The sequence below is a fragment of the Schistocerca gregaria genome, chromosome 2 (genome assembly GCF_023897955.1).
Source record: "Schistocerca gregaria isolate iqSchGreg1 chromosome 2, iqSchGreg1.2, whole genome shotgun sequence".
In the NCBI taxonomy this organism is placed as follows: domain Eukaryota; kingdom Metazoa; phylum Arthropoda; class Insecta; order Orthoptera; family Acrididae; genus Schistocerca; species Schistocerca gregaria.
In genome coordinates this window covers 661650391-661674426 of record NC_064921.1, presented here as the reverse complement: position 1 = coordinate 661674426, position 24036 = coordinate 661650391, and positions in this window count along the sequence as shown.

Below are 24036 nucleotides of genomic sequence, written 5' to 3'. Positions count from 1 at the left end.
TGCTCTCGGCTTCTGTCCTCGTTTCTCCCCTCGGAACTGCGTCTGCCTCATGGTGGGAAGGTACGACATGCATTTAGGCATTCTTGTGTTAGTCTGTGGCAGTCCATTTGCTCACTCGTTACTTGTATTACTTTGGTTAATTTAATGTCACGATTTATTCGGAGCTATGTGACATACTAGTAGATTTGCTTATTATGTCAGGGTTGTCAAGGAAGGTGTTGGATTTACCTGACGCCTTACATCTACTACAATTTCCTTCTTTCCCTACAGTTTTTACTGTACATACTTAGAAATTTATTCTTCAAATTAAGGCCTATATTTGATATTAGTAGACGTCTCTTGGCCAGGAATGCCCTTTTTGCCATTGTTAGGCTGCTTCTGATTTCCCCTCTGCTCCGCCCATCACTTGTTATTTTACTGGCTAGACAGCAGAACTCCACAACTTCGTGACCATCAATCCTTATGTAAAGTTTCTCGCTGCTTTCATTTCTACTACTTCTCATTACTTTCGTGTTTCTTCGATTTACTGTCAATCCATATTCTGTAATCAAGATTTTTCATATCATTGAGCAGATTATGTAATTCTTCTTCACTTTCACTCAGTATAGCAATGTCATCAGCAAATAATATCACTGATATCCTTTCAATTTGAATTTTAATTCCACTCTTACACCTCTGTTTTATTTCCATCATTGCTTCTTCTATGTGCAGATTGAACAGTAGGGGGAAAGATTACATCCCTGTCTTACATCCTTTTTAATCCTAATACTTCATTCGTGGTCGTCCACTCTCATTATTCCCTCTTGGCTTACTGGTATTTATCTCATAATTTCGAACATCTTGTATCATTTGACATCCTCGAACGCTTTTTCCATGTCGAATAATCCTGTGAACGTGTCGATATTTCTTTAGTCTCACTTCCATCATCAACCGCAACGCTAGAATTGCCTCTCTCGTGCCTTTCCCTTTTCTGAAGCCAAACTTATCGCTATCTGTCACATTTTCATTTTCCCTTTACATTCTTTTGTGTCTTATTCTTGTAACCATCTTCCCTGCATGACCTGTTAAGCTGATTGTGCGATAATTCTCGCACTTGTCAGCTCTTGCAGTCTCCGGAATTGAGTTGATGATATTTTTCCGAATGACAGATGATATGTCGCCCAACTCATACATTCTACACATCAACGTGAATAGTCGTTTTGTTGCCACTTCACCCAATCATTTTAGAAATTCTGATGGAATGTTATCTATCCCGTCTGCCTTATTTGATCTACCAAAACTCTTTTAAACTCTGATTTTAATACTCGATCCCCTATCTCTTCTAAATCGACTCTTGTTTCTTCTTCCATCACATCAGAGAAATTTTCCCCATCATAGAGGCTTTCAATGCATTCTTTCCATCCATCTGCTTTCTCCTGTGCATTTAACAGTGGAATTCCCGTTGCACTCTTAATGTTACTACTCTGGCTTTTAATTTCAGCGAAGGTTGTTTTGACTTCCCTCTATGCCGAGTCAGTCCTTCCAACTATCATTTCTTTTTTGATTTCTTAAAAATTTTCATGAAGCCATTTCGTTTAGCTTTCTTGGACTTCCTATTTATTTCATTCCTCAGAGACTTGTATTTCTGTTTCGTGAGTTTCCTCGAACATTTTTGTACGTCCTCTTTTCATCGATCAACTGAAGTTATTTCTTCCGTTACCCACGGTTTCTTGGCAGCTACCTTCTGTTTACCTATGGTTTACTTCCCAACTTCTGTGATGGCTCTTTTTAGAGATATCCATTCCTCTTCAACTGTACCGTCTACTGAGCTATTCTTTATAGCTGTATCTATAGCCTTAGATAACTTCAAGCGTATCTCGTCATTCCTTAGCACTTCCGTATCCCACTTCTTTGTGTATTGATTCTTCCTGACTAATGTCTTAAACTTCAGCCTACTCATCATCACCAGTATATTGTGATCTGAGTCTATATCTGCTCCTGGGTACACCTTACAACCCAATATCAGTCCTAAGCGTAGTAGCCTTGCGGTCTGGGGCGTCTTGTCACGTTTCACGCAGCTCCCCTCCCCCTCCCCCATCGGAGGTTCGAGTCCTCCCTCTGACATAGGTGTGTGTGTGCTGTCCTTAGCGTAAGTTAGTTTAACTCGGATGAAGCAGTGCGTAAGCCTAGGGACCGATGACCACAATTTGGTCCCATAGTCCTTACCACAAACTTCCAATTTCCAATATCTGATTTCAGAATCTTTGTCTGACCACTATGTAATCTAACTGAAATCTTCCGCCATCACTTGGCCTTTCCCAAGTATACCCTCTCCTCTTGTAATTCTTGAACAAAGTATTCGCTATTACTACCTGAAATTTATTACAGAACTCAAGTAATCTTTCTCCACTCTCATGTCTTGTCCCAAGTCCACATTCTCCTGTAACCTTTTGTTCTGCTTCTTCCCCTACAACCACATTTCATCTCCCTTTGCGTACTGTATTAACCTTTAGGTATCCTCATATACTTTCTCTATCTCTTCGTCTTCAGTTTGCGACGTCGGCATGTATACCTGAACTATAGTTGTCGGTGTTGGTTTGTTGTCGCTTCTGATAAGAAAATCCCTATCACGAAACTGTTGGCCGTAACACTCAGTCCAACTTCTTGATCATAACGAATCCTACTGCTGCTGTTGTTATTACCCTATACTGATCTGACCAGAATTCCTTATCTTCTTTCCATTTAACTTCACTGATCCCTACTATAAATAGATTAGGCCTTTGCATTTTCCTTTTCATATTTTTTAGTTTCCCTATTACCTACAGGCTCCTGACATCATCCCCTGACTCGTAGAACGTTATGCTTTCGTTGATCATTCGAGCTTTTTCTCATGGTTACCTCCCCGTTGACAGTCCCCTCCCAGAGATCCGAATGGGGGACTATTCTGGAATCTTTTTTTTCCAATGAAGAGATCGTCACAACACTTTTTCAACTGACAGTCGACAAGGACATTGTCAGATGAGGGTGGCTTCTTATGCCAGATGTCTTCATCCACCAATGCTGATTATTAATCAAAAATTAAGCAAACGGCGGGATTCGAACCTGGGAGCGAGAATAATTGATTACTAATCTAAGACTACCCATAGACCATGGGAGTAGTGGTTGCCTACAATAGGGGCAGGTATGCACTCAGGAGCAAACCTATGTCCTACTTTGATTGACAGCAATTTAACCTATTGTTCTCCTTTGATTGATAGGTACTTAAACTATTGTTCTGCTAAAAGGATTCTTCCATTTGATTGACAAGCACTTAGCCTATTGTTCCCCCACCCCCCCTCATCTCTCAGGGAACCTCACCCCTTGCTGCCACAAGTACGCTTATATCTCTGAGTTAGTGGAAAAACCCCTACCACTCTTATCAATTTGATTGACTACATAATTAAATTGATCAATTAATTAACCACTGACACTCCCCTCCCCCTCCCCTCTCCTACCATAGATAATGGCGGCAAGTTCAAATTTCATTAGGACAATGCAACACATGATGGCTACTTCAACTAACCTAAGAAAATGGTGGGAAGAAAGGGCACTTGGGCTACCTCCACTAACCTAAGTCGTCTGACCACCACCTCTTCCTAGGAATTGGCAGGAACAGGACTCAGCCTGTGCTGGATAGCATGGACTTAAGTTTTTATTTAAACAGTCTTTATTTAAATAATTAGTACCACCAGAGGGCGCTCTCGTCCCTCCTATGACGTAATTCAAGATGGTGGCCTGGAGGGGGGGGAATGGTGGGAAAAGGACGCAGCCTGTTCTGGGCTGCTGGAGAGTGGAACGAATTTACTTTACTTATTTTTGGAACAATTTATTTAGGGACAGATTTGACATAATTTTTTTATTACACTGATACGAACATCATTCTGACATGCTTGGGGTCGCAATACACAGTTTACAGACCTGCAAACTACTCGTAAATAATGCAGTACACTTATGTACAGACAGGAAAACAACTCACAAATTGCTGAAGCAATGCAGTACACAGCATACATACAAGTAAACACCTCCTAAATCGGCAAAGTAATGCATGTATAACGCTGTGCAAACACGTTTGCTAAGTATTAACTGTCGAAATAAGACATTGCACGCAAACAACTCGTAAATCACCGAAATAACGCAGTACACTGATGTACAGTCACGTAAACAACCTTTAAACTGTCTAAATAATGCATTGCACAGCATACAGACTTGAAAACTACGCATAAACTGTCGAAATAACGCATTGCAGAGCCTACAAACATGCTCACAACGCTTAAACAGCTGAAAATAATGTAGTGCACAAACACTCAGTGCACATAAAAAACGCAACCTATCAGGGATTTTTTTCAACGCGTGCAAGCGCCGATGCCACCAACTCTGCATACATCCCCCAGGAGTCGGGCTGCACTGGTGGTCACCATGAAGCGATGACGTGGACATCAGCTGCCGAGTCACTCACAGGTGACCATTCAGGTCCCGCAAGCATGATGCGGCGGCGTCCCTTTCATACTTAATAACTGAGAAATTCATGTCGAAATACATGTTCACCTAGGTACTGTTGCTGATACAATGATGCATAGCTGCAGTGTGGGTCCAGTGCCGACAGACTTTGCATAGCGGTTAAAACGTTCACATTGTTATACTGACATGACATGTCAATCTAAATAAGCTCCAACTCACCCTCTGGGCTGCTGGCATGAAACCTCTCTAGCTATGGATACTGATGTCACAGGTCACACTATAGAAACCTGTTCCAGTGCTTCCCAGAATAACATCACTGCTTTCTACCTAGCGATCCTAACGGGACACCACATGTTCCCTTCCTGAAAATAGTAACATCCTGCTTTCAACATACGTCTCAGAAACGTTAAACATTCTCACCACTAAACGCCTTTGTCATGTCTGTACACATTCATGAAAACACCATAAATTATAAAAGCATTCTTGTTGTTTGAAAAGAGAGCACTGTCTAAGCACAGATGGCGGGAAATCAGAGGAATTATGCAAACAGAATTCGAAGCACTGTCTTACAGAGGGGAAAAATGATGGAGATATCCTATAATTTAAGTTGGAGCTGAGCAGAAGTCAGAGAGAACTATATGCACCACCTTCTGCAACCCGTGTAAAAACAGAGTGAGCTGAGTTACTGCGACAGGACTGTGTTTTGACAATTCGATGGAAAAAGGAACTGGGAGAAGGACGACGGTTTTGCTAGTGCACTGTGGTGTGTCCCCAAACTACATACAAGTACTACAGATCCGTGTCCCTCAAGGCCCATTCACGTCTATCACCCCAACATGCTATCTTCGTTATTCTGTACCATCCAACAGTGAAAAATTACAAAGTATAAAACTCCACTAATTTCATCGAATAGAGAACACAATATCATTTTTACTGCATCTCTCTTTTCCTGTATGTCGAAAACAAATACTGCATGCATACCGGCATCAAACACATGTGATGATCCTATTAAATATACAAGTATTGATCAACTGCACAGACTGGTTTAAAGTTTCATCACCTGTACCACAGGATGATGATTATATCCCACTGACTATACTGTAAGTTGCGAGAGATGCTCCCTGTGATCTGGTGTCATTGTTTGCAGTATTGTGTTTTCTGCTGTAACATGATGTGTACGCTGCCATGCTTTTTTTTTTTCACCACAACTTCGAGGTCTGTGTCAGGTTCTAAACTGAAATTAACATTTCTTGATATAGTGCTTTTCACAGGAAACTAGACATCGCACGGTGTAAATCATGTTGTTACTGCTGTACCATAACACACCAGACACATTGCATGGTTATAAATAAAAGACAGCTACAACATAAGGTAGATGGAAGAGTTTGGTGGCATTGTGGAGAGTTTCGAAACTGCATATCGAAGATGACTGATGGCATCTAAATTTAACCTCATCTGTCATAGTGACGGAATAGCTGATAGCTCTGTGGGCTGTTTTGACTGATTCCTCATACTCCACTCATGTTCGTGATCAATGTTTTGGGGCCAGCCACCCCAAGAAGGTGTTACTCCTCCACCAAAACTCTTTCTCCAACTCACAAAAGCGATGTCAGTCAATCATTATGTGGCAACCAACAGTGTTCCAGTGGACGGATGGTATGGAAAAGACACCTTTGATGTACTGTATTTATAAGCATCAAAGTTGATAGCGTGAACAATTTTAGCAATTTTACAGTAATTTCAACACTGACCAATGATTTGACAGCATGTTTCCTAGTTTTAGTATCATAACTAAACTGCCCCTTCTCTACTTTGCGAGTATCATTGCGAATGCAGATAGATGACTGTGCAGTATTTCCATTCATTGTTAATTTTTGAACACGTACATCATCAAAGTATACCAGACAGCACTTTACGTATTTCTAACAGCTCGAGCATAGTGCTTAAATGACGTTCTACCTCTATGCGCATGGGAGTCACAAAGCATTCTTGCACTCTTAGGATAAAATTAGTAACAGATTTGAAAGTGTTGTGATGTAATAGCAGACACTTAAGAAGAACAAGAAAATAAGTGATTTTAATGTGTGACGGAGCACCAGACCATTACAGTTCGAAGTATTTTGTATAATGAACTACGCTATCAATTTTAAGGATTGTTCTAGTGTGGGATCAGCACGAGGAGGGTGTCGTTAAAGAGAGAGCATAAACTCATGCACTCCTAAGGCTACATAGTTCTGCACTTAAAACAGGTTATAATGTTTGATCGAATGAGTTTCCGAGCCATCAGTCATATGGAATGCAGGGCTGTTGATATTCCAATGTAACAAGTATATTTCCATCGCATGACATACATCCTTCTTGCAGGTTTCTCTACGATAAACTATGGTAACAAACCGTAAAACGAAAAAACTACTTACTTAAAACAATGGCTCTGTGTGATATTTGCACAATGTAGCTCTCCAGATATGTATATCATCCACTTTTCACATCCGATCACAGTACAGAAATTGTAATATGCTCAGTTCAGTCCTATGCAAAATGATAGTAGCGGAGAATACCTCTTACAAGGAAACTGAAGTATCGATTTTATACCCAAGATGCGACAAGGGAATGGAGTACACAAATCTTCGTTCATTTAGAGGAATGTGTAGAAATAGACATACAGAAAACAGAGCAAACACACTGTAAATGTGGAATATGTGTATGGAGGTGACTGGATGCAATCGAATACAGTGCTATACTACTTCCCCGTTCGGAAAAATAGTGAATTTGCGCTAGGTGTTGACAGCTGTACTACATTTACAAGCAGTTTTAGAACAGAGAACGAGAGGCCATGTCATGATCGCGTGGGTAGAAGTGACATAAGAAATCTATAGAAACACAAAAATGATGGAAAATAGGGATAAATTGAAGGAAAATACGTTGAAATGCTGCGAAATTGAGGAAGTAATTGCGGCGCAAAACAATTCTCGTACACGGGGACAAGTACGCGACAGCAAGAGGAATCCGAGAAAATCTCGACATGTAAGCAAAGGGAACCAGGGAGACAGTTACTCTTTTTTCTGTCGAGGCAGCATTCTACTGTATGTCGATTGAGGTAACAGTGATACACACGAGTTGTCTACTGTATTTGACGCTTTTAAGGAAAACAGCGAACCATCTGCGTCCAAAATTTACATGCAGCTGCGTTAAAGCATAACAGGGAGTGGACAGGGTGATCGATTGATATGGAGCTGTAATGAGGTACAATTTGAAGGCAGACAGGTAATGCATTCTAGAGAGGGAGGGAGATGTTGGCGCAGGTCATTTGACCATTTTTTCCGCTGTTCTGTCAGGACGCATCAGTCGCGTTACATATCCTACATTTGACTTGTATACAACCATGTGTTCTGCATTTGACTTAGAGCACTGTCTATTTGCGATCGTCAACAGCAAATCTCTCCATCATCAGAGGACTTCCATCTTACGTGTGATAAAATGTGAGCACCCTGTTTTGATACATTCCTCTAAACAATTGAAGATTTATGCTATGTACACCATTCCCTTGTCGCATCTTGGGTATAAAATCGATACTTCAGTTTCACAACTAAGATGATTGTAAGTTAGAGATAGGTGTTTGTGAAACATTGCAATCCCCATGTACACATCTGCTTGACAGGTGTCCTGTTTACAGAGTTAGTGGTGGCAAGATGTGTAATTTCACATGTCGGACGCCGCTGCTAAGCATTTATCTGTTTCCTTGTAAGAGGCGTTCTCCGTTACTAACTTTAATTTTATATTGGACTCATGAGAGCATAGTATAATTTCTTAACTGTGATCGAATGTGAAAAGTGGATGCTAGCCATCCACACCAGGTGTTGCTCTTCCACCTAAATCTTTTTCTCCAACTCAAGCAATCATTTTGTGGTAACCAACAGCATGCAAGTGGATGCATGGGATGGAAGAGACACTGTCGATGTACTCTAATAATAAGCATCAAAGTTGATAGTGCGAGCAATTTTAGCAATTTGACAGTAATTTCAACACTGACCAATGATGTGACAACATGTTTTTCAGTTTCAGTATCATAGCTAAACCGCCCCTTCTCTACTTTGCAAGTATCATTGCGAATGCAGATAGATGACTGTGCAGTATGTCCATTCATTGTTAATTCTTTAACACATACATCATCAAAGTATACCAGACAGCACTTTACTTATTACTAACAGCTCGAGCATAGTGCTTAAATGACGTTCTACCTCTATGCGCATGGGATTCACAAAGCATTCTTGCACTCTTAGGATAAAATTAGAGACTGAAAGACCCCTGGGACTGTCTTTAACCAGCCTGCCCTACAGCACCATTACCAATTGAATCTACACCTGACCAGAAGTAGATCGCTATATTCTACGTCTCGTGAATGAATGGAGTTTGCCGAGTCCTTGCTCGTCCAAGGGCACAAAATTTCTCAAGATGCGCCCATGTCGAGGTGGTTAGAATCCCTTCTCGGTATATAGTAACAGATTTGAAAGTGTTGAGATGTAATAGCAGACAGTTGAGAAGAACAAGAAATAAGTGATTTTAATGCGTGACGGAGCACCATACCGTGGCAGTTCGAAGTATTTTGTATAATCAACTACGCTATCAATTTTAAGGATTGTTCTAGTGTGGAATCAGCACGAGGAGGGTGTTGCTAAAGAGAGAGCATAAACACATGCACTCCTAAGGCTAAGCAGTTCTGCACTTAAATCAGTTTATAATGTTAGATCGCTTGAGTTTCCGACCTATGAGTCATGTGGAATGCAGCATTGTTAATATTCCAATGTAAGAAATATATTTCCATCGCATGACATACATCCTTCTTGCTGGTTTCTCTACGATAAACTATGGTAACAAATTGTAAAACGATAAAACTACTTACTTAAACTGTGGCTCGGTGTGGTTTGTGCACAATATACTCTGCAGAGATGCTTATTATTAGAGTACATCGACAGTGTCTCTTCCATCCCATGCATCCACTTGCATGCTGTTGGTTACCACAAAATGATTGCTTGAGTTGGAGAAAAAGATTTAGGTGGAAGAGCAACACCTGGTGGGGATGGCTAGCATAAAAACAGTGATGGTGTGGGGAAAAAAAACAAAGTGTATGGTAGTGTACAAAGCGTGTTACAGCAGAAAAAGAAACAGTGTTTCAAACAATGATACCAGGTCACAGGGAGCAACTTACAGTATAGTCTGTAGGATACGATCATCATCCTACAGTAAAGGTGATGAAAATTTAAACCAGTCTGTGCAGTTGATCAATACTTGTATATTTAATAGGGTCACATGTGTTCGATTCTGGCAAGCATGCGTTATTTGTTTTCGGTATATGGGAAAAGAGAGATGTGGTAAAAATGTTATGAAGTTCTCTGTCAGATAAAAGTAGTGGAGTTTTTATACTTTGTAATTTTTCTCTGTTGAATGGTACAGAATAACGAAGATAGCATGTTGGTTTGACAGACATGAATGGGCCTTGAGGGACGCGGATCTGTAGTGCTTGCACAGGGTGGTCCAAAAGTCTGGAAACACCCTCATAAAATTCAAATGGAGTAACAAACAAGGAAACAGTGTCCCTACACACGAGGAACAGGAAGGGGGAAACTTTATAGGCTATGCCACCAACATGGCGGCCATTTTGAAAGCCGCCATCTTAGATTTAATTCCAAAATTTGAAATGGGAATGTGGTCATGTATCATATGAAACAGATAGAGAATTTCACCAGAAAAACAATTCCGTTCTTATTTTAAACATAGCTTTATTCGTTCCCGGGTTGTAGACAGTTACATGTGGCAGCGGTGGGACGCTCGGCAGCATGTGTGTTATGTGCCGAAGAGACATTACGCCGATGTTACACAGTCCCGAGAGACCACCAACAGTCATAAAATGGCTCGATATGTTGTCCATTATGTTGGATTGTTAATGCTATCCTCCGAACCCAGTCCTGATGAACTGACTACCACATCTGGCTGCATTTGACCACACGCATCAACAATGCGCTGCTGTAGGTGATGCAAATCCCGTAGTTTCACAGAATAAACCAGTGCTTTGACATGACCCCAAAGACAAAAATCCAAAGGAGTCAAATCTGGTGAATGTGGTGGCCACTCCACAGCACCCCTACGACCAATCCACTTTTGAGGGAACTGCACATCCAGGTATGCTCGCACATTGTGCCCATAATGTGGTGGGGCTCCATCATGCTGGAAGAATTCCGGAAATGTCCTGTCCTCCGTTAACAATGGGGGAAACACTTCTTCATCCAATAACCTCAGATAACCGTTGGCTGTAAATGGTACCTAACAGTTAAACACATTTAACATATCAGGCATGGGATAGTCACTCTGCACCGTTTCAGACTCCATTTTTGACTTCTCAGTTCGTAATAGTCACGCTGTCGTGCGTCCCACTGCTGCCGCAAGTGATTGGCTATAACCCGAGAATGAATAAAGCTATAACTACGGCATTGTTTCTCTGGTGAAATTCTCTATCTGCTTGATATGTCACATGACCACATTCCCATTTGAAATTTTGGAGTTGAATCAAGATGGCGGCTTTCAAGATGGCCGCCATGTTGGTGGCATAGTCTATAAAGTTTCCCCCTTCCCATTTCTCGTGTGTAGGGACTCTGTTTCCTTGTTTGCTACTCCATTTGGATATTATATGGGTGTTTCCGGAATTTTGGACCACCCTGTATGTAGTTTGGGGACACATCACAGTGCACTAGCAAAATTGTCGTCCTTCTCCCAGTTCCTGTTTCCATCAAATGGTCAAAACACAGTCCTGTCGCAGTAACTCAGGTCACTTTGTTTCTACAGGGGTTGCAGAAGGTGGTTCATATAGTTCTCTCCGACTTCTGCTCAGCTCCAACTTAAATTGGAACCATCACATGTGCAAAGCTGCAGAACTGGCAGCAATTATAGGAGACATAGGGACTATCTATAATTTCATTGGAGCTGATAGGTCTGAAAAAGGTAACTCGTTTAGAGATATGAGACTGCCAGAAATGTGATTCACTAGTTACAGTAATTATTGAAGGACTTCTCCATAGGATCCAATGCAGGTATATGCTTGAATGAAGAGACTTGATTCCTAGTCCCAGACAGTGTTTCTACTGTAGAGTGTAACACTAGAGATCTGAAAAGCTCGTGTACATGTCTTACGACCTCAATGAGCACACCACCTACGATTTGTGATCCTTATCAATCATTCTTCACCTCTAACAACTGGTTATATTGCAGAACTCCAAACATGGCATCAAGACAGAATGTGTCACAAATACTGGATAAATATATAGTGGTGGCGACGTGATGGAGTTGCAAATACCAGTTTCATACCATACTGCTTAGCCGAATCACTTCCAAAATTCCGTGATTTCATCGCGAGGTTTCATCACGGGCTACGTGTAACTGCACTGTTGGTCGATACAATACACTCCGGCGATCACTGTCTATATTCAGTGTCACGGTATTTGTGTGGAAAAAACCACTTATACAGAGATAATGTCATACGTAGATTTATAAAGTTGGCATAGCTTTTAATATGGATACTTGTATGCGCCTTAGAACCAAGAACGCTTGTGATGGTAATATGGTTGTGTTTATTAATATCTAGTAGTTTGTAAAACGATTATGCCTCTCTTTCTAAGACACAGTGGTATCATTCGCATGGAAAAAGCTTATGAGAGACGTGTCCATCCATCCCTGATTTTCTCTCAGTGTTATTTCGTATCGCCAGTGATCAGTTACTGGCAGAGCATAAGACTTAGCAGTAAGCGATGCTTGATAGGTTCGCATTGAGCATCAGGCTTCTATGTTTGTCTTCTGACTTGTGTAAGGGATTTGACTATTTCCAGTTGTATGGAAGGTATGGATTTTCCAGTGCCACAGCCATCAGCATGGTGTATTTCCAATACTTCGCTCATTGTCGAATGTTGTTCAACTGAGAGCATAATCATAACATTTAATTGTAAGTATAGCAATCAAATATATATGTGATCGATTTCCTAGGATGATGATTCTGCATATGTGGAGTGTACTTGGGGTGCAGCGCTGGTGACCTGTGGCAGGAATGATTCATATTTCCCATTAATGGCAGAAGCCGTTTGAATGGAGAGACATGCTGGGATGCAGGAATGTAGTTGACTTATGGTGTCGTCCTCTAGACAGCCGAATAGTGAAGTAATATTTAGTATGTGTTGGGGGCTTTTGTGATTCCATGGAAATTTGAGAAGATTCAATATGGATGTATGTTTGCACTGAACCATTATTCCCACCAATGTAAATTGTCTGGTTGATTTCTTCTGCACATTTCTACATCTGCATCTACATCTACGTGATTACTCTGCTATTCACAATAAACTGCCAGGCAGAGGATTCAATGAACAACCTTCAAGCTGACTATTTACCATTCCACTCTCGAATGGCGCGTAGGAGAAACGAGCACTTAAATTTTTTTGTGTGCATGCCCTGATTTCTCTTATTTTACCTTGATGATCATTTCTCCCTATGTAGGTGGGTGCCAACAGAAGGTTTTCGCAATCGAAGGAGAAAACTGGTGATTGAAATTCGATGAGAACATCCCGGCAGGACGAAAAACATATCATGTCTGTGGGTCTGTGGCACTATCGCCCCTACTTTGCGATAATACAAAACGAATTGCCCTTCTTTGTACTTTTTCGATGTCATCCGTCAGTACCATCTGTTGTGGATCCCACACCAACACAGCAATACTCCAGAATAGGGCAGACAAGCATCACGTAAGCAGTCTCTTTAGTAGACCTTCTAAGTGTTCTGCCAATGAATCGCAGTCTTTTGTTTGCTCCACCCACAACATTATCTATGTGATCATTCCAATTTAGGATATTTGTGATTGTAATCCCTAAGTATTTAGTTGATTTTACAGCCTTCAGATTTGTGTACCTGTAGCAGCGAGTAGTAAGGTTTCCTGATAGGTGGGGGGTGGGGTTGGGAGGAGGACAATGGATTAAGTACCTGTCAATCAAAACTGAAGCACAGACGAGTCTGCAGTGAGCAGAGACATATTAAAGGATGTAGTGAATGAAACAGCCAGCCGTGTCGCCGCCAAGACGCAGCCGGCATGACACATGAGATTCTTCGATATGTGTAATGAGGACAATACAGGGAGAATGGTATATCCTCATAAGCTTCTCAGGATGGTTCACAGTTAGCTGAATGAACTCTCTGACTGTCGGCCTTTCCGTACTAGAAAAACAAACACCTTCGCATGACCAGTTACACACGGGAAACAAACATAACAGAAGCGTCGGCAGCTGCAGATGAGAGACCACAGCGAATTTTCTACGAAACGTTGAACTTGTTTACAAACAGACCGCGAGCTAGAATCTTGTGAGATCATGAGAGTGGTCCCTGGGCGCTTGTGCAGTAACGAACGTTCTGCTTCCAGGAACTCGGAATCTAGAGGTAGAGAAGGTCAAATAGGCATCTTCTGTTGGTTTCACTAATATTTCGCCAACCAGTTACGAGATGTGAGACATAATTTCAGTGCTGTGGCTGCACAGGAGAGGAGAGACGTGGGAAAATAAAACAGGAACTTGGAATCAGACTTCTTCTTCTTTCGGTGTTCTTAACTGGTCGTTCTCCTGCGGTCTTGAGCGATTAACTTGTTTGTCTGGTGTGTTCTCAACTTCTCTCATATTCTGATGCCAGACGGGGTTGTAACTTCTGGAGCTTCTGATTGATGGTCTGATCTCGGTGATGGCTCTGATGCGCTGATACACTGATGGCTATGATTATTCGTCTGCAATCTGATTATTTCCAGATTTCTTGTTAGCTTCCACTTGTTCCATGGAACTGTAACTGACTTTCCAGCGGCTGTTAGTCTTCGCTTTACAATACCTATGCCACGAGCAATCGCTTTCGTTATTCTGTGCCTTTTCTGAACCCAGTCTTCCATTTTCCATACGATGCTGTTTTGCAGTTTAATTCTAGACACCGATTCGAGTTTTGGCTCATATTTGTTAAATGCTGTCCGTCTTATACGATCACACAAATTTAGGGTAGAGAATGAACCTTCGTAGTAAGCTACCATGGTGGACGCATATATTATGTAGTGACCGACAGAAGACTGATACCCTAATCCTCCCCCGGTCCATATAAAGGAGAGAAGGCCATCCACTGGTGGCTGCTGCCAGCGCTACCCGTCCGTTCGAGAGAAGCCGCTGCCTCAGACACCCTCCGCTGGAGATCAACGTCTATCCGCTGGAGACTGCCTATCGTCAAAGCCACCCGTCGCCGTCGCCTAATGGAAGAGTTCGAGTGCTTCTGGAAGTTCATAGATAATACCTTCATTGTCTGGTCACATGGACGTCATGATCTCAACACATTTTTGGACCACTTCAACTGGCTGTATCCCAGCATTAATTTTACCATGGAGGTTGAGAGTGATGAGATGCTTATTCTTGGACGTCTTGTTGTACTCTTCAGTCCTGAGACTGGTTTGATGCAGCTTTCCATGCTACTCTATCCTGTGCAAGCATCTTCATGTCCCAGTACTTACTGCAACCTACATCCTTCTGAATATGTTTAGTGTATTCATCTTTTGGTCCCCCTCTACGATTTAAACCCTCCACGCTGCCCTCTAATGATAAATTTGTGATCCCTTGATGCCTCAGAACATGTCCTAACAACCGGTCCCTTCTTCTTGTCAAGTTGTGCCACAAACTCATCTTCTCCCCAATTCTATTCAATACCTCCTCATTAGTTATGTGATGTACCCATCTAATCTTCAGCATTCTTCTGAAATCTTCTATTCTCTTCTTGTCCAAACTATTTATCGTCCATGTTTCACTTCCATACATGGATACGCTCTATACAAATAATTTCAGAAACTACTTCCTGACACAAATTTCTCATCTTCAGAAATGCTTTTCTTGCCATTGCCAGTCTACTTTTTATATCCTCTCTACTTCGACATTCATCAGTTATTATGCTCCCCAAATAGCAAAACTCCTTTACTACTTTAAATGTCTCACTTCCTAATATAATGCTCTCAGCATCACCCGACTTAATTCGACTACGTTCCATTATCCTCGTATTGCTTTTGTTGATGTTCATCTTATATCCTCCTTTCAAGACATTGTCCATTCCGTTCAACTGCTCTTCCAGGTTCTTCGCTGTCTCTGACAAAATTACAATGTCATCGGCGAACCTTAACGTTTTTATTTCTTCTCCATGGGCTTTAATACCTACTCCGAATTTTACTTTTGTTTCCTTTACTGCTTGCTCAATATGCAAATTGAATAACATCGGGGACAAGCTACTACCCTGTCTCACTCCCTTCCCAACTGCTGCTTCGCTTCCCTTTCATGCCCCTCGACTCTTATAACTGCCATCTGGTTTCTGTACAAATTGTAAATAGCTTTTCTCTCCCTGTAATTTACCCCTGCCACCTTTAGAATTTGAAAGAGAGTATTCCAGTCAACATTGTCAAAAGCTTTCTCTAAGTCTACAAACGCTAGGAAGGTAAGTTTGCCTTTCCTAAATCTAGTCGTAGGGTCAGTATTGCCTCACGTGTTACAACATTTCTGCGGAATCCAAACTGATCTCCGCCGAGGTCAGCTTGTACCAGTTTTTCCATTCGTCCGTAAAGAATTCGCTTTAGTATTTTGCAGCTGTGACTTATTAAATTGATAGTTCGGTAATTTTCACATCTATCAACAACTACTTTCTTTGGGATTGGAATTATTATATTCTTCTTTAAGTCTGAGGGTATTTGGCCTGTCTCATACATCTTACTCACCAGATGGTAAAGTTTCGTCAGGACTGGCTCTCCCAAGGCCGTCAGTAGTTCCAATGGAATTTTGTCTGCTTCCGGGGCCTTGTTTCGACTTAGGTCTTTCAGTGCTCTGTCAAACTCTTCACGTAGTATCGTATCTTCCATTTCATCTTCATCTACATCCTCTTCCATTTCCATAATATTGTCCTCAATTACATCGCCCTTGTACAGACCCTCTATATACTCCTTCCACCTTACTGCCTTCCCTTCCTTGGTTATAACTGGGTTGCCATCTGAGCTCTTGATATTCATACACGTGGTTCTCTTCTCTCCAAAGGTCTCTTTAATTTTCCTGTAGGCAGTATCTATCTTACCCCTAGTGAGATAAGCTTCTACATCCTTACATTTGTCCTCTAGCCATCCCTGCTTAGCCATTTTGCACTTCCTGTCGATCTCATTTTTGAGACGTTTCTATTCCTTTTTGCCTGCTTCATTTACTGCATTTTTATATTTTCTCCTTTTATCAATTAAATTCAATATTTCTTCTGTTACCCAAGGATTTCTAGCAGCCCTCGTCTTTCTGCCTACTTTATCCTCTGCTGCCTTCACTACTTCATCCCTCAGAGCTACCCTTTCTTCTTCTACTGTATTTCTTTCTCCTATTCCTGTCAATTGTTCCCTTATGCTCTCCCTGAAACTCTGTACAACCTCTGGTTTAGTCAGTTTACCCAGGTCCCATCTCCTTAAATTCCCACTTTTTTTGCACTTTCTTCAGTTTTAATCTACAGTTCCTAACCAATAGATTGTGGTCAGAGTCCACATCTGCCCCGAGAAATGTCTTACAATTTAAAACCTGGTTCCTAAATCTCTCTCTTACCATTATATAATCTATCAGATACCTTTTAGTATCTCCAGGATTCTTCCATGTATACAACCTTCTTTTATGATTCTTGAACCAAGTGTTAGCTATGATTAAGTTATGCTCTGTGCAAAATTCTACCAGATGGATTCCTCTTTCATTTCTCTCCCCCAATCCATAATCACCCACTATGTTTCCTTCTCTCCCTTTTCCTACTCTCGAATTCCAGTCACCCATGACTATTAAATTTTCGTCACCCTTCACTACCTGAATAATTTCTTTTATTTGATCACACATTTCATCAATTTCTTCATCACCTGCAGAGCTAGTTGTCATATAAACTTGTACTACTGTAGTAGGCATGGGCTTCGTGTCTATCTTGGCCAAAATAATGCGTTCACTATGCTGTTGGTAGTAGCATACCCGCACTCCTATTTTATTACTCATTATTAAACCTACTCCTACATTACCCCTATTTGATTTTGTATTTACAACCCTGTATTCACCTGACGAAAAGTCTTGTTTCTCCTGCCACCGAACTTCACTAATTCCAACTATATCTAACTTCAACCTATCCATTTCCCTTTTTAAATTTTCTAACCTAACTGCTCGATTAAGGGATCTGACATTCCACGCTCCGCACCGTAGAACGCCAGTTTTCTTTCTCCTGATAACGACGTCCTGTTGAGTAGTCCCCGCCCGGAGATCCGAATGGGGGACTACTTTACCTCCGGAATATTTTACCCAAGAGGACGCCACCATCATTTAACCATACAGTAAAGCTGGATGCCCTCGGGAAAAATTACGGCTGTAGTTTCCACTTGATTTCAGCCGTTCGTAGTACCAGCACAGCAAGGCCGTTTTGGTTAGTGTTACAAGGCCAGATCAGTCAATCATCCAGACTGTTGCCCTGCAACTACTGAAAAGGATGCTGCCCCTCTTCAGGAACCACATGTTTGTCTGGCCTCTCAACAGATACCCCTCCGTTGTGGTTGCACCTACGGTACGGCCATCTGTATCGCTGATGCACGCAAGTTTCCCCACCAACGGCAAGGTCCATGGTTTATGGGGGCAGGACGTCATGGTAAAAAAAATGAAGTTGGTGCTCTGGGACACAGGGTTCACCGAAATTCGACGCACACTGATCAGCATCTGCAGGCTATGAGTTGCCATCCTTGGGACTCTGGTATGCACAGCATATGTCGTTTCCGACGCTGACAGTTTAACCCAAGAACTTGCACATTTGATGGCTGGTGTTAATTAAAATGGATACTCTGAGAAGCAGATTCGTCGGGCTATGAAGTTTAGACCATCCCCGGAGTTGCATAAAGAGGAGCTAGATCTTATGCTAGGGGCATATCCTTTAAGACTGGAGGTATTTAAAGGAGTTTTAATATTAAGAGCCTGTTCCGTCCACCTTCCAAGATTAGGGCACTACTCAGCACTGTGTATATGATTTGGGGCTTAGGAAGCCTGGCATATACAAAATTCCGTATCAGTGTGGAAAGGCTTACATCAGCCGTTCGATTCGCACAGTTCAGAACAAGTGTGTAGAACTGCCGGAAAAATCGTTGATAGGAGAGCATTGCTTAAACAAGGGGCACGCAATGAAACTCGACGAAAACTTGAAAGCTGCCAACACTTCCCGTTTGTGGAACAGCGTTTCGAAGAGGCAGTTGCTATTAGGTTGACAATTTGATTAATAGAGGCAATGTGTTTAATCCTAGCAGGACATGGAACCCTGTACTATACCGCATCAAAACAGAACATCCTTCGTTGTGGCCAGTCCGAGTGTTCGAAAATGGTCCTTGAGTGCGATACATCGTTGGCGGTGTTTTACGAAGGGCAGCGCCATCTGTGTGTCTTCTAGGGCAGCAGCTGTGGTGTGTTGCGCATGCGTTGTGTACTGTAGTGAGGCCTATATAGGACGTCGATTTATCATCAGTTCTCAGCGGGAGCAACAGTAGCGTTCTCCTGAAGATGGCGAACAGTTAGATCCCCGAAATACTGAACCGACGTGATTTTATGATACGGCAGCAAATCCGAATCTCCTGACGAGAATTTCAAAAAAAAAAAAAAAAATTCAATGCTCACCTGTCTTTTGAATTTGCCAGCTTTCACCGCTAACGGGAGGCATATTTCCCTGTTACAATGATTTTAACGTAAGGTGGAGTTCAAAATCACATGAGTACTACTGCTCGCCATACTGCAATCTTTCACCCCAATGCTTGCTGAACTTGTTGTGAGAGCTGCTTCAGCACTCGTTTAGCCTCAAAAATTCTTCTGTGCGAGACGATTACGTTATTGAGGAGCCTTACAGTTGTAAATGTACCAAATCGACGCCTCCATATAACATGGCGCAATACCATTTACTGCACAAAATCAACAGTTTGTTCCGCTCACCAGCCGTCGACTGCACTACATTAATGTCCAGCTACGACTGACTTCCAGTCTATTTATGCGTGGCTCGCTAAGACAAGAAAAAAGCACCAAATTAAAATATATAGTACATTCATTACTTTCATGGTGAAAGACATTGTTCAGAAATTTAGAAAATCGTCCCTTCAGGAAGAGATCATTTATTTACAGAAATATTTTCAAGCTTCGTTAGGCGCCTAATGAGGCCTCTTCCGAACGTGGCTGCCAAGGGTGGGGGAAGGGGGTGGGGTGGGGGTGGGGGGGAAGAAGACAGTGTGGACTCCGTGTGCGTTCAGGAGGGAGTCATTCCGAATGTGGAAAAGGTGCTTCCGGATGTCATGAAGAGGACAGGGTGCACCCAACTACTGATGGTGGCTAATGACGATACCAATGACGTGTGTCGCTTTGGATCGGAGGAGACTCTCTATGGTTTCGGGCGGCTAGCGAAAATGGTAAAGACTGCCAGACTTGCTTCCGAGATTAAGGCGGAGCTCACGATCTGCAGCATCGTCGACAGAACCGACTGTGGTCCTTTCGTGCAGAGCCGAGTGGAATGTTTGAATCAGAGGCTCAGGCGGTTCTGTGGCCGAGTACGCTGAAGATTCCTTGCCTTGCGCCATCGGGTGGTGGGTTTCCGGGTTCCACTTAATAGTCCACTACACATAGGAGGCGGCTACACGGGTAGCGGGAGCTGTGTGGAAGGGACTGGGCGGTTTTTAAGGTTAGAGGCTCACTGGAAACCACAGAAAGGGCGTCCGTCTAAAAGGGGGCAGGTAAAACACAGTAAGGTAGTTGTAGAAACTATCGGTACTGTAGTTGTAAATTGTCGTAGCTGTGTTGGGATAGAACCAGAGCTCCAAGCCCTCATAGAAATCACTGAAGCTCAAATAGGTATAGTGAAAGCTAGCTAAAGCCAGAAGAAAGTTCAGCCGAAATTTTTTCAAACGATCTAACAGTTTTCAGAAAGGATAGATTAAATAAAGCTGCTGGTGGATTATTTACTGCTGTCAGAACTAGCTTACCTTGTAGTGAAATTGAAGTATACAGTACCTCAAAAATAGTATGGGTAGAGGTTATACTTGACAATCGGACTGAATTAACAATTGGATCGTGTTACCGAGCCCCCGACTCAGAAGATATAGTTGTTGAACTGTTCCAAGAAAACTTGGGTCTCATTTCAAAAAGGTACCCCACTCTTACAATTAGAGTCGGTGGCGCCTCCAATCACTCTCGATTTGCTGAAAAAAAATTCGTTTAAAGCCAGCGGCAGTCATAAAAAGTCATCCGAAATTGTACTGAATGCTTTCTCAGAAAATCATTTTGAAGAATTAGTCCATGAACCCAATCGAAACGTAAATGGTTGCGAAAGCATACTTGATCTTTTAGCAACAAATAAGGAGTGTCATAACGTGTACAGGGATTAGCGACCACAAGGCAGTTGCTGCTAGGCTGAATACCGTAACAACCACAACCATCAAAAAGAAAGGCAAAGCACCTCTATTTAAAAAATCTAATGAAAATGCTCTTAATATCTTTTTGAGAGACAATCTCCACTCCTCCCGTTCTGATGATGTAGGCGTAGAAAAGATGTGTAATTATTTCAGAGAGAGAGTATCGACGGCAGTTGAGAAATATATACCACATTGTACATAAAACGGGTAAGATCGCTGTTGCAGAAGCAATGAAAAAATCATGCCAAATTTAAAAGAACGTAAAATCTCCAAAATTGGCAAAGTTTTGCAGCAGTTCGCAATACAGTATGTACTTCGGTGCGAGATGCTTTTAATAATTTCAGCAACGAAACTCGGTCTCGGAACTTGGCAGGAAACCCAAAGAGATTCTGGTCATACACAAACCACACCCGTGGCTAGACACAGTCAATAATTTCACTGCGCCGTAACAACGGTAAAGTCACTGATGACACTGCCACAAAAGCAGAGTTATTAAACACTGTTTTCCGAAACTCCTTCACCAAAGAAAACAAAGTAAATATTCCTGAATTCCAGTCAAGAACAACTGCCAAGATGAGAAACATTGAAGTAGATATCCTCGATGCAGCAAAGCAGCTTAAATCACATAATAAAGGCAAGGCCTCCTGTCCAGACTGTATATCAGTCTGCTTCCTTTCAGAGTTTGCTGATGCAATAGCTCCACATTTAGCAATTATATGCAACCGCTCGCTCACAGAAAGATCCGTCCCTACAGACTGGACAATTGGTCCAAAAGTCACACCAATACCCAAAAAGGGCAATAGGAGTAATCCGCTGAATTACGGTCCCAAATCACTAACGTCGATCGGCAGTAGGGTTTTGGAACATATACTGTGTTTGAACATTATGAATTACCTCGAAGACACATAGTCAGCATGGATTCAGAAAATATCGTTCTTGTGAAACACAACTAGCTCTTTATACTCATGATGCAATGAGTGCTAGCAACAGGGGATGTCAAATTGATTTTCAGAAGGCCTTTAACACCGTTCCTCACAAGCGTCTTCTGACCAAACTGCGTGCCTATGGAATATCGCCTCAGTTGTGGGACTGGATTCGTGATTTCCTGTCAGGAAGGTCACAGTTCATAGTAACAGATGGAAAGTAATCGAGTAAAACAGAAGTAATATCCAGCATTCTCCAAGGAAATGTTATAGGCCCTCTATTGTTCCTGGTCTATATTAATGACGTAGGAGAAGCCGTCTTAGATTGTTTGCAGATAATGGTGTCATTTATCGTCTTGTAAAGTCATCAGAGGACCAAAAAGAATTGAAAAATGATTTATATAAGACATCTGTACGGTGCAAAATGTGGCAGTCGACCCTGTATAAAGAAAAGTGTGAAGTTATTCACATGAGTACTAAAAGCAATTCGCTAAATTTAGATTACCCGATAAGTCTGTAAATTCAACTAAATACTTAGGGATTACAATTACAAATAACCTACATTGCAACGGTCACATAGATCACATTCATTTTCCCCATATTTAACGTTCGTTATCTATAAAATATTTTTGAAAAAGAGAGCAAATTTTTAAATAGAAAAATAACTGACATTATGAGTCAGAGTTGAAAAAGCTGAAACAAATTCACCCGTTCATTAAATAGATGTTAACACAAGGTAGCTAGCTTGGGCTTAGCCCAGAAACCATTGAGTCCCTTCATTAAACTTAGATTAGGATTCTAGAACACAAGTACAGAGCAAAAATAAAAACCTTATAGTCACAAGGCAATTGTAATTCACTCGACAAGAAATCTCACAATGCCCATTTAATATGAAAAACGATAGTAATTTTACATGTGAGTAAATGATAATTTCTTTCAGAAGTTCATTTCTTACAATTTTGACATTTCGTCCTTTAAAAAGGAAATGCAAAGTAAATACAGAAAAGAAAGTTATCATAAGACATACACTAGTAAAATCTAAATCCTGTTTGCCTTTCAGAAATAGCTTAAAATAACTCGAGACTATGCTGTTAACACGGATTGCTATCCATATAGTGCTCTAAGACATGTTATGTACACCTTGCTCTATCTGTCATGGGTTATTTACTGACTAGGTAACAGAATTCCTTAACTTCAATTACTTGGTACCAATGTTGGGTAAGGTATCTCGTTGTTCTCATTTCTGCTACTTCCGATTACTGTGACTGATCGGAGTTTGACATCTATATGCTGAAGAACGCAAACTGAATTTCACCCAGCTAACGACTGTAAGTAAATACAGACAGCACAGCGTCCACAACCAACGCAGCAGAAACGAGAAACATGCCGACTCCGAGGAAGCAAACCCGCAATCCTCAACATAGAGGAAACGATAACTCTTTACCTGTCGTATGCTCGCCTTTTCTTCTGCACGCCAATCCTTGGCTACAAGTAAACATTAGTAACACGGCATCTACAACGAAGGGAGGGAAAGGGAGAAACGTTCTGACTCCTAAGCGAAAAGCCCGCTGCCGTAAATGCAGAGGGAACAGTCCTTCTTCGTATATGGTGGGCATACTTTTCACAGTCATCGATAATACGACGAACCGGACATTTTCCCTCGGTGAGCAATCCCAGTTATTATACAGAACAACAGGCAGATATTGAGGCCAGGGGGATGTGCGTATGCCGCTAAACCAGTTCAGCGTGCGACTATGCTCCCTCTCGCAAGACGCCGAGCAGTTCATTGCCAGGATACGACGAGGAGAGAGGTTTACTGAGCGGCAGAATTTGATAGTACCGCAAGTGCTGCTCAGATTCCGCAGTCAAAGGCATACAAACTGTAATCGATATTAAATTATGATGCAAAAGCTTTTGATAATAAGCAAAATGTAGTGTTGTGACGTTACTTATTGTTGCCAGGGATGCTGCTGCAACATATATTCAAAGTAGAATTCAATCTTACAATGAAGAAACAGGTGTTTGTAGATAGTACTTATAACGAACGACAAGGTTGCTCAACTCGATGCCAAAAGTGTCTAGTTCTTTTTAGCTTGTGAATGAAAAAAATCTTTTTTAATTCATGTAAGTTAC